This window comes from Cervus canadensis, chromosome 17 (genome assembly GCF_019320065.1).
Source record: "Cervus canadensis isolate Bull #8, Minnesota chromosome 17, ASM1932006v1, whole genome shotgun sequence".
Lineage (NCBI taxonomy): Eukaryota > Metazoa > Chordata > Mammalia > Artiodactyla > Cervidae > Cervus > Cervus canadensis.
In genome coordinates this window covers 42,439,945-42,451,303 of record NC_057402.1, presented here as the reverse complement: position 1 = coordinate 42,451,303, position 11,359 = coordinate 42,439,945, and the positions used below count along the sequence as shown (strand labels likewise).

The 11,359-nt window shown below is 41.5% G+C and overlaps 1 pseudogene; it reads right to left on the bottom strand.

Moving 5' to 3' along the window:
• Window positions 1-9,122: 9,122 nt before the first annotated feature.
• On the bottom strand, window positions 9,123-11,092 carry LOC122454943 (annotated as a pseudogene).
• Window positions 11,093-11,359: the final 267 nt, after the last annotated feature.

Sequence of the window (11,359 nt, the reverse complement as noted above, 5' to 3'; positions counted from 1 at the left end):
TTGTGTAACAACAATGCAAATCAAAACTCTGCAGTGTCCCCCTAGTATAAAATTTAACTTCTGCTTTGAGTCAAGGACACAATCTTAAACATTATCACTTGCCAGAGAAAGCCCGAACACATAGGTGAGAGGACCAAATTGTGGCTGGACGTTCAGTGTCATGCACTGGCCCCATGCAGACCTGATGGAGGTGTTTAGGGGCTGGTAGCTTAGTTCACTTGGGCTAAAGGACAGGAACAAAACTATAAACAAATGTTCGGGTTTTCTCTCCCTTACCTAATAAGGACTTCCATGACAGCAGTGAAGACTGAGGTTCAAATGTTCTCCCACTTTTTAAATTAATAATTTGTGTTTTTCTTTTTTTTTCTTTTTGAGCCATGCTGTGCAGCCTGTGGGATCTTAGTTCCCTGACCAGGGATCAAACCTGTAACTGATGCATTGGAAGTTTGGAGTCCTAACCACTGGACTGCCAGGGCAATCCCTAAATATTCTTCCACTTAAAAGTGCTAATAAACTATGGAAAGTACTCTTTCTGTGTATCTTTATGTACATATAACTGAAACCACTGATTTAAAATTCATGTGTCAGGGTGGTCCTAAGATGGCGGAGGAATAGGACGGGGAGACCAATTTCTCCCCGACAAATTCATCAAAAGATCACTTGAATGCTGAGCAACTTCTACAAAACAACTTCTGAATGCTGGCATAAGACACCAGGCACCCAGAAAGGCAGCCCATTCTCTTTGAAAGGAGGTAGGACAAAATATAAAAGACAAAAAGAGAGACAGAAGAGTTAGGGACAGAGACCCATCCTTTGGAGGGAGTCCTGAAGGAGGAGAAGTTTCCAAACAGTAGAAAACCCTCTCACAGGCGGGTCTGTGGGGAACTTTGGAATTTCAGAGGGCAACATAACCAGGAGAAAACAAAAACAAAAACAAAAACCCACAGAATAAGCGCCTAACTGCAACTGCCAGTGGAGAAGTAGCCCAGACGCTTGTGTTGGCCACCAGCAGCAGGGGCTGGACAGGGAGGCATGGGCTGCATAATCAGTGCTTAGGGTAAGGACCTGTCCTGAATGCCCTGAGGACAATCTGAGGGAGCAAATGTGAGAGCGCAACCTAAACTGTGGGATCACCAGAGAGAAAAAAAAAGAGAAATTTCTCGCCAAAGGCTCTAACATGCAGACTGGCCTGCTCACACAACAAAGGATTGAGCAAATACCAAACAGGCCCCTCCCGCCTGCCAGAGGCATAGAGGCAGGTGTGCGACAGCCAGAACCGGAAGGCAACGGGCTGCTGCAATCTCGGTCATAGAGACCAGCATCCTCCACTGAAATGTGAGCAGGCTCCCAGTTGCTAACCACGTCTTCCTGGGATCCTGGATGGTTGACATCTGCCAGGAGGGTCGCACTCAGAGATCAGCTCCCCAGAGGAGGCAAATGGCACACCTGAGACGGTGCTCTTGAAGCGTACCCGGGAAACCGAGTGGCTTGGACTGGGAAGGTGATTGGGACGCACGGCCCACGTGGGACAGCGCGCTTGCCAAACATCTGGTTGCCTGAGCTGCTCGGACCTGGGAAGGGCACAAAACGCATGCCCAACTGAGTCTGTGCCCTTGCAGAGTACCCGAGAACCTGAGCGGCTTAGACCTGGAAGGTGCACGAAATGCAGGGTCCGCTTTGGGCAGTGCCCCTGAAGAGCACCCTGGAGCCTGAGCAGTGTAGACCCAGGAAGCACATGCCGCCTTGAGCTGGGGCAAACCCAGTCCATACATGTGAGTACTCCCCACACATGCCAGCGATATTTGTTTGAGGTGTTCCTGCCTCCCCACAACACAACTGAATAAGCGAGTCTAAGTAAGTGACCACTTTCACACCCTTGTGTCAGGGCAGAAATTAGACACTGAAGAGACTTGCAAACAGAGGAAGCCAAAATAAACAAAGAAGTGGGAACCACCCTGGAAGTGACTGGTGCAACAGATTAAAACCCTGTAGTTAACATTGACTAGGAATTGAAAGGGGCCTATAGACCTTGAGAACAAGTACAAGCTGGAACAAGGAACTATCTGAAAGTGAACTGACCCCACACTTCCCACAACAGTTCCAAGAGAAATTCCTAGATATATTTTTACTATTATCACTTTAAAATTTTTTTAATTTAACTTCTGTATTACTCCTTTAATTTTCATTTTTATAACCTACTATTATCTTGCAAAAAAAGACCTTATTTTAAAGCAAATTTCATATATATATATTTTATAATTTTTGTGATTTTGTTTTGTATTTTTAATATTTTTTTTGAGACTCTATCCTCTACTCTAATACCCATTTTGGATACTGACAATTAGGTTCTTAAAGGTACAAAATTGATAACAAATACCAAAAAGCAAAGATTACTGGCTTGATTGCTCTCTCCCCTTTTGACTCTCCCTTTTCTCCCCCAGGTCATCTCTATCTCCTCCCTCCCCCTTCTCTTCTCTACGTAACTCTGTGAATCTCTCTGGGTGTTCCAAACTGTGGAGAGCCCCTAGGGAATTGCTTACTGGCTATATTGCTCTTTCCCCTTTTGATTCCCCCTCTTCTCCTCCTGGTCACCTCTATCTCCCTTCTCCCTCTTCTCTTCTCCATGTAATTCTGTGAACCTCTCTGGGTGTCCCTCACTATGGAGAATTGTTTCACCATTAACCCAGATGTTTTATCATCTGTGCTGTATGGATGGAGAAATCTTGAAGTTACTGTAAGAATAAGACTGAAAGCCAGAGGCAGGAGGCTTAACTCCAAACCTTGAGAATATCAGAGAACTTCTGATTCCAGGGAACATTAATAGACAAGAGCTCACACAAAAGCCTCCATACCTACACTGAAACCAAGCTCCACCCAAGAACCAACAAGTCCCAGAGCAAGACATACCACACTAATTCTCCAGCAAAGCAGGAACACAGCCCTAAGCATTAAAAGACAGGCTTCCCAAAGCCATGCCAAACCCATAGATATCCCCAAACTCACTACTAGACACTTCATTGCACTCCAGAGAAAAGAGATCCAACTCCATCCGCCAGAACATGATGCAGGCTCCCCTAACTAGGAAACCTTGACAAGTCACTAGTCCAACCCCACCCACAGGGAGCAGGCTCCACAATAAAGAGGAACCATGAACTTCTAGCCTACAGAAAGGACACCCCAAACACAACAATCTAAACAAAATGAAAAGGCAGAGAAATATTCAGCAGACAAAAGAACATGATAAATGCCCACCAAACCAAACAAAAGAGGAGGAGATATGGAGTCTACCTGAAAAAGAATTCAGAATAATGATAGTACATATGATCCAAAATCTTGAAAACAAAATGGAGTTACAGGTAAATAGACCAGAGACAAGGACTGAGGAGATGCAATAAATGTTTAACAAAGACCCAGAAGAAATAAAGAGCAGTCAATTAACAATGAATAATGCAATAACTGAGATCAAAAGTACTGTGGAGGGAACCAACATTAGAATAACTGAGGCAGAAGGTAGGATAAATGAGGTGGAAGATAGAATGGTGGAAATAAATGAAGCAGAGAGGAAAAAAGGAAAAATAATTAAAGGAAATGAGGACAAACTCAGAGAAATCTGGGACAATGTTAAATGCCCCAACATTCAAATCATAGGAGTTCCAGAAGAAGAAGACAAAAAGAAAGGGCATGAGAAAATACTTGAGGAGATAATAGTTGAAAACTTCCCTAAAATGAGGAAGAAAATAGCCACCCAATTCTAAGAAACCCAGAGAATCCCAAACAGGATAAACCCAAGGCAAAACACTCCAAGACACATATTAATCAAACTAACAAAGATCAAACACAAAGGACAAATATTAAAAGCAGCAAGGGAAAAGCAACAAATAACACATAAGGGGATCCTCATAAGGATAACAGCTGATCTTTCAATAGAAACTCTTCAGGCCAGAAGGGAATGGCAGGACATACTTAAAGTGATGAAAGAGAAAAACCTACAACCCAGATTACTATACCCAGCAAGGATCTCATTCAAATATGAAGGAGAAATCAAAAGCTTTACAGACAAGCAAAAGCTGAGAGAGTTCAGCTTCCAAACCAGCTCTTCAACAAATGCTAAAGGATCTTCTCTAGACAGGAAACACAGAAAAGGTTTATAAACTCAAACCCAAAACAGCAAAGTAAATGGCAATGGGATCATACTTATCAATAACTATCTTAAATGTAAATGGGTCAAATGCCCCAACCAAAAGACAAAGACTGGCTAAATGGATACAAAAACAAGACCCCTATATATGCTGTCTACAAGAGACCAACCTCAAACCAAGGGACACATACACATTGAAAGTGAAGAACTGGAAAAAGATATTTGATGCAAATGGAGACCAAAAGAAAGCAGGAGTAGCAATACTCATATCAGATAAAATAGACTTTGAAATAAAGAGTATGAAAAGAGACAAAGAAGGACACTACATAATGATCAAAGGATCAATCCAAGAAGAAGATATAACAATTATAAATATATATAAACCCAACATAGGAGCACCTCAATACATAAGGCAAATGCTAACAAATATGAAAGAGAAAATTAACAGTAACACAATAATAGTGGGAAACTTTAGCACCCCACTCACACTTTTGGATAGATCAACCAAACAGAAAATTATCAAGGAAACAAAAACTTTAAATTAAACAATGGACCAGTTAGACCTAATTGATATCTATAGGACATTTCACCCCAAAGCAATGAATTTCACCTTTTTGTCAAGTGCACATAGAACAGAACATTCTCCAGGATAGACCACATCTTGGGCCATAAATCTAGCCTTGGTAAATTTTTTAAAAATAATTGAAATCATTTCAAGCATCTTTTCTGATCACAATGCAGAAAGATTAGATGTCAACTACAGGAAAAAAAAAAAACTATTAAAAATAGAAACATGTGGAGGCTAAAAAACACACTTCTGAATAACCAAAAAATCACAGAATAAATAAAAAAGGAAATCAAAATATGCATAGGAGCAAATGAAAATGAAAACATGACAACCCAAAACCTATGGGATTCAGTAAAAGTAGTGCTAAAGGGAAGGTTCATAGCAATACAAGTTTACCTCAAGAAACACGCGAAAAATCAAATAAATAACCTAAATTTACACCTAAATCAACTAGAAAAAGAAGAAATGAAGAACCCCAGGGTTAGCAGAAGGAAAGAAATCATAAAAATTAGAGCAGAAATAAATGAAAAAGAAACAAAGGAGATTATAGGAAAAATCAACAAAACTAAAAGGTGGTTCTTTGGGAAGATAAATAAAATAGACAAACAATTAGCCAGACTCATCAAGAAAAAAAGGGAGAAGGATCAAATCAACAAAATTAGAAATGAAAATGGAGGATTCACATCAGACAACACAGAAGTACAAAGGATCATGAGACTACTATCAGCAACTATATTCCAATAAAATGGACAACTTGGAAGAAATGGACAAACTCTTAGAAAAGTATAACCTTCCAAAACTGAACCAGGAAGAAATATAAAATCTTAACAGACCCATCACAAACATGGAAATTGAAACTGTAATCAAAAATCTTCCAACAAACAAAAGCCCAGGACCAGACGGCTTCACAGGTGAATCCCATCAAAAATTTAAAGAAGGGCTAATACCTAGCCTACTCAAACTCTTCCAGAAAATTGCAGAGGAAGGTAAACTCCTAAACTCATTCTATGAGGCCAACATCACCCTAATGCCAAAACCAGACAAAGAAGCCACCAAAAAAAGAAAACTACAGGCCAATATCACTGATGAACATAGATGCAAAAATCCTCAACAAAATTCTAGCAAACAGACTCCAACAACATATTTAAAAGATCATACATCATGACCAAGTGGACTTTATCTCAGGGATGCAAGGATTCTTCAATATTTGCGAATCAATCAATGTGATACACCACATTAAGAAATTGAAAGATAAAAACCATACGATTATCTCAATAGATTCAGAGAAAGCCTTTGACTAAATTCAACACCCATTTATGATAAAAACTCTCCAGGAAGTAGGCATAGAAGGAAGATACCTCAACATAATAAAAGCCATATATGATAAACCCACAGCGAACATTACCCTCGATGGTGAAAAACTGAAAGCATTTCCCCTAAAGTCAGGAACAAGACAAGGGTTCCCACTCTCACCACTACTTGGAAGTTTTAGCCACAGCAATCAAAAAGAGAAAGAAATAAAAGGGATCCAGATTGGAAAAGAAGAAGTAAAACTCTCACTGTTTGCAGATGACATGATTCTCTACATGGAAAACCCTAAAGACTCCACCAGAAAATTACTAGAGCTAATCAATGAATATAGTAAAGTTGCAGGATATAAAATTAATACACAGAAATCCCTTGCATTCCTATACACTAACAATGAGAAAACAGAGAAATTAAGGAAACAATCCCATTCACCATTGCGACAAAAAGAACAAAATACTTAGGAATAAATTTACCTAAAGAAACAAAAGACCTATATATAGAAAACTATAAAACGCTGATAAAAGAAATCAATGATGACACAAATAGATGGAGAAATATACTATGTTATGGATCGGAATAATCAATATAGTGAAAATGAGTATATTACCCAAAGCAATCTGCGTTCAATGCAATCCCTATCAAGCTACCAATGGTATTTTTCACAGAACTAGAACAAATAATTTCACAGTTTGTATGGAATACAATAAAACTCACATAGCCAAAGCAAACTTGAGAAAGAATGGAACTGGAGGAATCAACCTGCCTGAGTTCAGACTATACTACAAAGCCACAGTCATCAAGACAGTATGGTACTGGCACAAAGACAGAAATGTAGATGAGTGGAACAAAATAGAAAGCCCAGAGATAAATCCATGCACCTATGGATAGCTTATCTTTGAGAAAGGAGGCAAAAATATACAATGGAGAAAAGACAATCTCTTTAACAAGTGGTGCTGGGAAAACTGGTCAACCACTTGTAAAAGAATTAAACTAGAACACTTTCTAACACCATGCACAAAGATAAACTCAAAATGGATTAAAGATCTAAATATAAGACTAGAAACTATAAAACTCCTAGAGGAAAACACAGGCAAAACACTCTCTGACATAAATCACAGCAAGATCCTCTAGGACCCAGCTCCCAGAGTAACAGAAATAAAAGCAAAAATAAATAAATGGGGCCTAATTAAACTTAAAAGCTTTTGCACAATGAAGGAAACTATAAGCAAGGTGAAAAGACAGCCTTCAGAATAGGAGAAAATAACAGTAAATGAAGCAACTGACAAATAATTCATCTCCAAAATATACAAGCAGCTCATGCAGCTCAATACCAGAAAAATAAATGACCCAATCAAAAAATGGGCCAAAGAACTAAACTTACATTTCTCCAAGGAAGACATACAGATGGTTAACAAACACATGAGAAGATGCTCAACATCACTCATTATCAGAGAACTGCAATCAAAACCACAATGAGGTGCCATCTTACACTGGTCAGAATGGCTATTATCAAAAAGTCTACAAACTATAAATGCTGGAGAAGGTGTGGAGAAAAGGGAACCCCCTTACACTGTTGGTGGGAATGCAAATTAGTACAGCCACTATGGAGAACAGTGTGGAGATTCCTTAAGTAAAGTGAAGTGAAGTCGCTCAGTCGTGTCCAACTCTTTGCGACCCCATGGACTGTAGTCCACCAGGCTCCTCCATCCATGGAATTTTCTAGGCAAGAGTACTGGAGTGGGTTGCCATTTCCTTCTCCAGGGGGTCTTTCCAACCCAAGGATCAAACCTGGGTCTCCCTCATTGTGGGCAGATGCTTTACCATCTGATCCACCAGGGAAGCTCCAGAGATTCCCTAAAAAACTAGAAATAGAACTGCCATATGACCCAGCAATCCCATTGCTGGGCATACACACCAAGGAAACCAGAATTGAAAGAGACATGTGTACCCCAGTGTTCATCACAGCACTGTTTACAATAGCTAGGACATGAAAGCAACCTAGATGTCCATCAGCAGATGAATGGATAAGAAAGCTGTGGTACATATACACAATGGAATATTACTCAGCTATTAAATAGAACACATTTGAAACAGTTGTAATGAGGTGGATGGAACTGGAGCCTACTATACAGAGTGAAATAAGTCAGAAAGAAAAACACCCATACAGTATATTAACACATATACATGGAATTTAGAAAGATGGTAATATGACCCTATACGTGAAACAGCAAAAGAGACACAGACATAAAGAACAGAATTTTGGCCTCTGTGGGAGAAGGCAAGGGTGTGATGATTTGAGAGAATAGAAATGAAACATGTATATCACCATATGTGAAATAGATGACCAGTCCAAGTTCAATGCATGAAATAGGGCACTCAAAGCTGGTGCACTGGGATAACCCTGAGGGATGGGATGGGGAGGAAGGTGGGAGAGGGGTTCAGGATGGGGGACACATGTACACCATGGCTGATTCATGTCAATGTGTGGCAAAAACCACCACAATATTGTAAAGTAATTATCCTCCAATTAAAATAAATAAATTAATTTTAAAATTAAAAAAAATTCATGCATCAGTCGCTCAGTCATGAGCTGACTCTTTTCGACCCCTTGGACTGTAGCCCGCCAAGCTCCTCTGTCCGTGGGATTCTCCAGTCAAGATTACTGGAATGGGTTGCCATTCCCTTCTCCAGGGGAATCTTCTGGACCCAGGGATAGAACCCAGGTCTCCCCCATTGCAGGCAGATTCTTTACCACGTGAGCCACAGGGAAGCCTTAAAATTCATAGATAGCACTGAACTCTGCCTACTTCACTAGTTTAGATGAATGCAACTTACCTTTAGCATTATATTCAGAAAAAATACATAAGTCTCAAGTCCCCAATAATCAAAAGTACTAAACTAGATAACCGCCAGAAAGATACTTTTACCAGAGGTAATGCAGTGCATAAAAAGGGGATTTCCAGAACTTGCAGTTAGAACCTAAGCACACACGGACCACACTGACGTCAGCCACTCCTCATGCCGGTTTGCTCTGCTGACAGTCCATCAGTCAACTCTACTAGCCTGAGTCCAGCAGGAAAGTTCATGGTGCACCAGAATCACCAGCCCTTAAGCTGTTACTGTTTTCTCTTCTTTACTGAAAGGCTGTCCTTAGCTAGGATTTACCCATTACAGGCCAAGAAAGTGGACACTTTTATTATGCTGTTCTTCAGGCTTTGTCTGAGTCATCATCTTCTCTCTGGCTTCAGCATGTACAGAAGGATTCTACGGAGAAAAGCTAAATATGTAGGGGTATCCTATTTTAGGGTGACCAAACAAATGAGCAATGCACACCTTAACACTGCCAACCACTTTACTTTTCAAAAGCTAGATTTTACACCCAGTATTGCAGTCTCTGGGTTTAGGGGACTTGTTGGATCAATCTTGTAGAAAACTCGCCTTGCACACATCAATACTTGCCAAATATGATTATGGTTCCACCTCCACTTTGCAATGGAGAAGGAAATGGCAACCCACTCCAGGATTCTTGCCTGGAGAATCCCAGGGACAGAGGAGCCTGGTGGGCTGCCATCTATGGGGTTGCACAGAGTTGGACATGACTGAAGTGGCTTAGCAGCAGCAGCAGCAGCCACTTTGCAAATACTCTTTGCATCCAGTTCACCTTTGTGTGTTCTCAGTGTGTGCTCAGTCACTCATTCATGTCCAACTCTTTGCAATCCCATGGACTGTAGCCCTCTAGGCTCCAATGTCCATCAGATTCTTCAGACAAGAATACTGGAATGGCAAGCCATTTCCTTCTCCAGGGGATCTTCCCAACCCAGGGATCTAACCCATGTCTCCTGCATTGATAGGCAGGTTCTTTACTACTGAGTCACCTGAGAAGCCCCCAGTTCATGTGAAATGGGATCAACTAGCAGGTGAAAGAGGGGAATATCAAACACCAAATGTGGACAGTCACCTTCTAGGTAGTCTTCAGGGATGTAAACTTAAATACACCACCTTGACAGAGTCCATGCCCTACAAACATGACTCCAAACCGCAGTAATGCAGATTGATAGGAAGGCAGCACATAGACACTTGGTAACTTCTGCTTCATAATCAAAGTAAAATCTGCAAGGAGGAAGTATTTCAAGTAGAAAGGTCCATAAGAAGCATAGATGCCATTTGTGTTGCTGGGGCAGGAGATGTACACTTAATTACGGGCAGAGCATTTTGGGGGGAAGAGAAGGCAGCTGTTTATTTGGAGCAGTGTGTGGAGGACTGGTTTTCACATCCCATTACTGTCTGCTCTTCACCATCAGATCGTTTGCATACAGAACTTGTAAACGTGCTCGGTTTACAAGCAAGCTTCGGAAGTTGGTGATGGACAGGGAAGCCTGGTGTGCTGCAGTCCATGGGGTCGCAAAGAGTAGGACACGACTGAACTGAAATGAACTGAAACGTGCTCCAGAAAGGGTGATAACTTGTACTCCAAACAAAGAAATTCAGTGCTCTGTGTCATCAAACTCTTTCATGCTCAGAATTCACTTTACGTTGGTGTTTTCAAGGCAGTGCTCCCAGCTGCCCGACGAGCCAGCACTGTCACAGCCCTGCAGCATCTCTGGTTGTCTGGCCCCTGCAAGCGGAATCTTAGTTCCCCAATCAGGGATGGAACCCTGGAGTAGAAGTATGGAGTCTCAGCCACTGGACCACCAGGGGAAGTCCCAAAGCCACTCTGAACATTACTTGGCTTCTTCAAGAGCTAATAAGATGTAAACACCTGGCATTCTTTTCAAAATGGAACATGGTAATAGTCACCACTCATGAAAGACAGGGAAGGCCCTGAATGACATTGTTTGGAACCCAATCCCCCACTCCATTCCCCACCCCACCCCTTACCCTCTATAGGAACCACGCCCCAGTACAGAGATAGGAAACTGGGGTGTGGTTTCCACAAACCTGAGTTGGCAGCCCTGTGGGATTCTTAGCAAGGGCACTAGGGAGGAACTAGAGAACCAATGAAAGAACAAGTTGTAGTCTTATGTACAAGCGCCAGCCCAGTGAGACTCACCTGGAAACCCGGGGCCCAGCAGATTCATTGTGGGTAATAAACAGGGGGGCTCACTGCCATAGTGCCTCCCAGATCACTAAGCAGGTTCATAACCAGAAGAAGCCTGGAGGCAGAAAGCAGCTGGGCTTGGCTTCCCCCGTGCCCTCTATGAGGGTTCTGGTCTAGGCCAGTCTGCACAGCTTGTTGATGACTGCTCTCCTGACCCTTCCAAGCATCCAGGAATTGATGACCCAGAAGAGAGAGTGAATAATTATCAGAATTTTACACAGAGGCTCAGAGAGGTTGTTTAAGTTAC